The sequence below is a fragment of the Palaemon carinicauda genome, unplaced genomic scaffold (assembly GCF_036898095.1).
Source record: "Palaemon carinicauda isolate YSFRI2023 unplaced genomic scaffold, ASM3689809v2 scaffold3193, whole genome shotgun sequence".
NCBI lineage: Eukaryota > Metazoa > Arthropoda > Malacostraca > Decapoda > Palaemonidae > Palaemon > Palaemon carinicauda.
In genome coordinates, this window is record NW_027170864.1 from 4,390 (window position 1) to 10,895 (window position 6,506).

General features: G+C 37.5%; 1 pseudogene; it reads left to right on the forward strand.

Moving 5' to 3' along the window:
- Window positions 1–387: 387 nt before the first annotated feature.
- Window positions 388–3,651, forward strand: LOC137636524 (uncharacterized; annotated as a pseudogene).
- The last annotated feature ends 2,855 nt before the right edge of the window (window positions 3,652–6,506 follow it).

Below are 6,506 nucleotides of genomic sequence, written 5' to 3' on the forward strand. Positions count from 1 at the left end.
GCACTTTTAAACACTCAACAAGGAAAACTTGACTCAATGCCCGCTTATCTTGAAAGATGTAAATAAAACTTGAGAGGTCTTATTATGATGGTACAGGATGATAAGCTAGAACAACAAAAGAGACAGAAAATTATGTGTCTGATCACAATGGATACCCACTCTAGAGATATTGTCGCCAAATTAATTGATGAAGGTGTCAAAAAATCCGACGAATTTTAATGGCAGTCTCAACTGAAGTTCTACTCTGTAAATGGAGTTGTACAAATCAAAATCGCTGATGCCATTCTCAAATACACCTATGAATATCTTGGAAACGGACCTCGTCTAGTCATTACTCCTTTGACTGATCGTATTTACGTCACAGCCACTTAAGCCTTGCACTTGAAAATGGGTTGTGCTCCTGCAGGACCTGCCGGTACAGGTAAAACTGAAACTACCAAAGATTTGGCAAATGCTTTAGCCAAGGCAATTTACGTATTCAACTGTTCTTCAGAAATGAACTATGAATCAATGGGAAACATCTATAAAGGACTTGCAAGTTCTGGTTGTTGGGGTTGTTTCGATGAGTTTAACAGACTGTTACCAGAAGTACTGTCAGTATGTTCAGTACAATTCAAAGCTGTTACTGATGCCATTAAGGAAGGAGCTGAAAGATTCGTCTTGTAAGGCGATGAGATTTCTTGTGACCCAACTTGTGGTGTATTTATTACAATGAATCCAGGTTATTTGGGAAGAGCCGAACTTCCTGAAGGTCTAAAGGCTTTGTTTAGACCTATTACTGTCGTCGTGCCAGATTTAGAGCTTATTTGTGAAAACATGTTGTTCGCCGAAGGTTTCGAAGAAGGTAAGGTATTGGCTAAGAAGTTCACAACTCTCTACATGTTGTGTAGAGATTTGCTATCTAAACAGGCTCACTACGATTGGGGTCTCAGAGCTATTAAGTCTGTACTTGTTGTCGCAGGTTCTTTCAAAAGAGCTGATTTGAACGACAAAGAAGCTGCTATTATGATGAGAGCCTTAAGAGATTTCAACTTGCCTAAGATTCCAGTAAATGATTTGGACATTTTCCACGGTCTACTTGGAGATCTTTTCCCTAACTTAGATCCCGAAAGAAAGAGAGATATGAAATTCGAAAAAGTCATGGAAGAGACTGCTACTGAAATGGGACTCTTCGCTGAAGAGAAATTCATCGAAAAAGTCGTATAACTTTTCGAACTTTTGGCAATTAGACATTGTGTCTTTGTTATGGGACCACCAGGTTCAGGAAAAACTCGTTGTTGGTAAGTTTTGAAAGAATCTATTTCGAAAAATGAAGGAATGAAAGTCAATATCGTTGACATTAATCCTAAAGTCGTATCTACCAGAGACTTCTACGGATATAACTTACCCTCAAAAGACTGGAAAGACGGTCTTTTCTCAAACAAAATGAGATACCTTGCCAACATTGAAGACAAGTCAAGAAAATGGCTTATTTTGGACGGTGATTTGGACGCTAATTGGATTGAGTCTATGAACTCTGTGATGGATGATAACAAGATTCTTACTTTAGCTAACAATGAACGTATTCCATGTAAACCTCTCATGAGAATCATCTTCGAAATCAGAGATTTGAGGTTTGCCACTCCCGCCACAGTATCTAGAGCCGGTATTTTATACATTTCCGACGATGAAGGCCATTAATACAGATCATACTACAAATCTTGGATCAAACAAATGAAATATGACGACTAAACTTCTAACTAGTTGACCAAGTTCTTCGAAAAATTCTCTCCATTGACACTTGACTATATGAAAAAGAACGTTAAATACTTGGTTCCTATTTAGCAAATATCTCAGATCATTTCTGTTTGTAAGGCTCTTTAGACTTTGATCACTAAAGACACAAAGCACTTGGAATATATTTTCATCTACGCATTTGTTTGGGCAGTAGGTGGTTGTTTGACCGAAAAAGATGGTACTGACTACAGAAAAGAGTTTTCCAACTGGTGGAGAAACTCAGTTAAAAACACCACAATTAAATTCCCTCCTAAAGGTTCAATTTTCGACTACTATGTCGATAAAGATGCCGATACTCCATCATTCCAACCTTGGGCCAAAGTTGTTGAGGACGACAAAATCGAATTCAGACCCCCTATGACGATGGGAAATACAACAGTACCAACTATGGAAACTGTTGCCACTATGGCATTTATTTCCAAGTATTCCCATATTGGACATCCTTGTTTGCTTATCGGTAACGCAGGTTGTGGTAAAACATAACTAACCAAAGGTGTTTTGAAGAAACTTAGTATTCCAGACAAAACCTTGACTAACCAATTCGTCTACTAAACAATTACGTTCAATTACTATACTGACTCCCCCAGTTTGTAGAACATGTTAGAAGCTTCTTTGGAAAAAATTTCAGGTAAAAGGTACGGACCAAAGGTCGCTAAAACTAGGCTCATTTATTTCATTGATGACTTGAATATGTAATAGGTCGATCCTTATGATACTCAGAACGCCATCGCCTTGCTTAGACAACTTTAGGATTACGGACATTGGTATGACATAAGTAAGCTTGACGACAAACTGATTCAAGACGTTTAGGTCATAGCCTGTATGAATCCATTTGCCGGTTCTTTCTTCGTCAATCCTAGATATCAAAGACATTTCTGGACTTGTGCTATTCCTTTCCCCGGTATGGAGTCTTTGTCAATCATTTACCAGACCTTCTTGTAAGGACATTTAAGTACCTTCAAGCCCATCATACTCGAACAAGCAGGTATTCCAATTGTTAAGGCTGTTACATAGCTACATTTGAAAGTCTAGGAAAGCTTTAAGAAAACTGCCATTAACTTCCACTACGAATTCAATCTAAGGCACATTTCAAACATTTTCCAAGGTCTTTTGTTGTCTAAGGACTCTAAATATTAGAACCCTGAAATCATGATCAAATTGTTCATCCATGAATGTGAAAGAACGTATGGAGATAGACTAGTATCTTAGGAACATGTTAACAAATTCAAAGAAATTCTTTACGATATTGTAAAGAAAACTTTCCCTCGTTACAATTGGGCAAAACTGTCTTCCGGACAAGACTAATTGATCTTCGCTGATTTCCCTAATGAAGAAGGAGAAAGAATTTACACCTCAATAACAGAAAAGAAAAAGAAAGATTTCCTTGAAGAATCGTTGAAAGAATACAACGACACCAACGCCTAAATGAATCTCGTTTTGTTTGAAGATGCCATGAACCACGTTTGTAGAATTTGTAGAATTGTACTTCCAAGTTCAGGCCATGCTCTTTTGGTTGGAGTCGGTGGTTCAGGAAAATAATCCTTGACAGCACTTGCCACTCATATCATGAACTATACTTTGTTCTAAATTGTTATTTCGGCCACTTATGACATGAACGACCTTAAGAACGATTTCATAAAATTGTACATGAAATGTGGTCAGAAAGACGAACCAATAGTTTTCTTATTCACTGAAGGTCAAATTACTAAAGAAAGATTCTTAGTATACATTAACGATCTTTTATGTTCGGGTGAAATCGCCGATCTTTACGTCTAAGATGATAAAGACCAAATTATTAACAGTGTCAGGTCAAAAGTTAAAGCTGCCAACATGCAAGATACTAAAGACAATTGTTGGAACTATTTCATCGACTAAATCAAGAAAAACCTTCACATGGTCATTTGTTTCTCACCAGTAGGAGACATGCGTAGAAGAGCTAGACAATTCCCTGGTCTCGTCAACTGTACGACTATTGACTGGTTCTTTGACTGGCCTTATGATGCTTTGTTGAACGTATCAACCAATTTCTTGTAAGAATGTGTCCTTGGCAATGACAATCAACGTAAAGCCATTGTCGAATTTATTCCCAAATCGTTCAAAATCGTCAACTAGCTCTCAGCCAAACTATTGTCTGAAGAAAGACGTTACGTATATACGACTCCCAAGTCCTTCTTGGAGTTGATCAAGCTTTTCAAGAATATGTTAGGAAAGAAGAAGGATCAGTTGGACAATAGTAAAGAAAATTACGTAATCGGTCTTGCCAAATTGGAAGATACAGAAAAAGAAGTAAGTATTATTGAGGTCGAAGTCAAACAAGCACAAGCAGAAGCTTAAGTGAAGAAACAAGAAGCAGACAAAATTGCTGAAGAAGTCGGACAGCAAAAAGCAATTGCTGACAAAGAAAATGATGCAGCTAAAGTCGAACAAGACAAGTGTGAGAAGATCTAGAAAGAAGTTTCAGAAAAGAAAAAACAAACTGAGGAAGATTTGGAAAAGGCTGGTCCTCTGGTAGAACAGGCTTAAAAGGCTCTTTAAGGTTTGAGAAAAGAAGATTTCTAGACGGCCAAATCGTTTGCTTAGCCACCTGCTGGTGTCGGAGATGTCTTCAGTGCGACTATATATATTTTGGCTGGACATGCGGACGCTAAAGAATGGATTGAAGTTGATAAGAATAATAAGCCAAAATCAGTCGATTGGAAATCAGCCAAGTTGCTCATGAAAGAACCTGAGAAGCTTAAATCAGTTTTGATGGCTTTCCAAAGTAAAGTCGATGCTAATGAAGTCTTCCACAACAACTTCAAGATAGTCAGAGATAATTACTTGAATTTGGAACATTTTACACCCGCTGTACAAAAAGCTAAATCTACAGCCGCTGCTGGTTTGTGTGATTGGGTCATCAATATTTGCAAATATTACGATGTTATTCAAGACGTCGAACCCAAGAGAAAAGCATTGAAGGAATCTGAACAATAGCTTAACGAAGCAAACGCAAAACTAGAAGAAGTAATGGAAAAAGTAAGAATCCTTAATGAGAAACAAGCCAAGCTTCAAGCCGAATTCGACGCTGCCCTCAAAACCAAAAACGATGCAGAAGCCTTAGCTGCCAAATGTGCTAGAAGACTCGACTTCGCCACTCGTTTGGTCAACGCTTTAGGTTCTGAAAAGGTTCGTTGGGGCGATTCTATTGTCAGACTAGAAAAAGAACTCGAATTGTACGTAGGAGATGTCCTTATGGCATCTGCTTTTGTTTCGTATGCCGGACCCTTCAACAAGAGGTTCAGGGAAATAATGATCAAAGAACACTTTATTAAAGAATATGGAGACGCTATTCCCTCGAGTATCGATAAAGAAAACCCAGTTGCTATCAAGATGTTGATTGATGAATCAAAGATAGCTAAGTGGAACTAACAGAAATTACCTTCTGATGAAGTCTCAGTCTAGAATGGTGTCATCTTGACCAATTCAGACAGATACTCACTTATGATAGACCCCTAATTACAAGGTATTAAGTGGATTTACCAAAAAGAAATGGAAAACAACTTAAAATCCTTGAGACTTGGATCCAAGAAAATCAACTCAACCTTGGAAGAATGTATAAAACTTGGTTACTCCGGAATAATCGAAAACATGGAAGAAAAAATTGATGCCATTTACATGCCATTGATTTCAAGATCATTCATCGTCAAAGGTAAAAGAAGACTTGTCAAATTCGCTGGTAAAGACTTGGAAATCAATGACAAATTCTTCCTAATTTTGCACACCAAGCTATCCAATCCCCATTACCCACCTGAAGTCTAAGCTGAAACCACTTTAATCAACTTCACTGTAACGGAACAAGGTTTGGCTGATCAGTTACTTTCGATCGTTGTACAAAGAGAAAGACCTGATCTTGCCGAAAAGAGAGTCCAGCTTATCAACGAATAAAACGATTTCAAGATTACTTTGAAAGAACTTGAAGAATCGTTGTTGTAGAAACTATTGGATCAGTAAGGTGATATTTTGGATGATATTGAACTTATTGAATCGCTAGAAAGATCGAAAGAACTGTCAATTGAAATTTCAGGAAAAGTAGAAATAGCCAAAAAGACGGAGGCTTTGATTAATGAGACTTCATCCAAATATTATCCAACTGCTGTAAGAGGAGCTTTGTTCTTCTTCTTGCTTGCAGATATTTCTAAGATCCATTCTTTCTATAAATACTCTTTGGAATCATACTTGAATGTTGTTCATAGATCAATTGATGTTATTTCAGACAGAAAGAAATTCGGAGAAACGAACATGATCAAGTTTTCTGAAGAAGGTTCTCAACACGATGATGCTCCGGAAGAATAAGATGAAGAAAAAGAAGAATAAAAATAAGAAATTTAAGAAGAGAAGAAAGAAGAACCTGCAGAACAAGCTTAAGAAGAGAAAAAAGATGAACCAGAAGAATAAAAACCAGAAGGAGAAGGTGAGGAAAAACCTGAAGGCGAAGGTTAAGAAGCTGCTGAAGGTGAGGAAAAGAAAGAAGAAGAGCCTCAAGGTTCGAAAAAAGACTTGTAAGTTGACACTGAACAAGCCAAAGAGTCCAGCCAAAAAACTATTGTCGAAGATTTATCACCTAAATCTTTAGCAAAGAGAGTTGTTCAACTAACCGACTAACTAACAATGACCTCTTTCTAATTTACCATGAAAGGACTATTTGAAAAACACAAGTTGATTGTCTCGACCATGTTGACTCTTAGAATTTC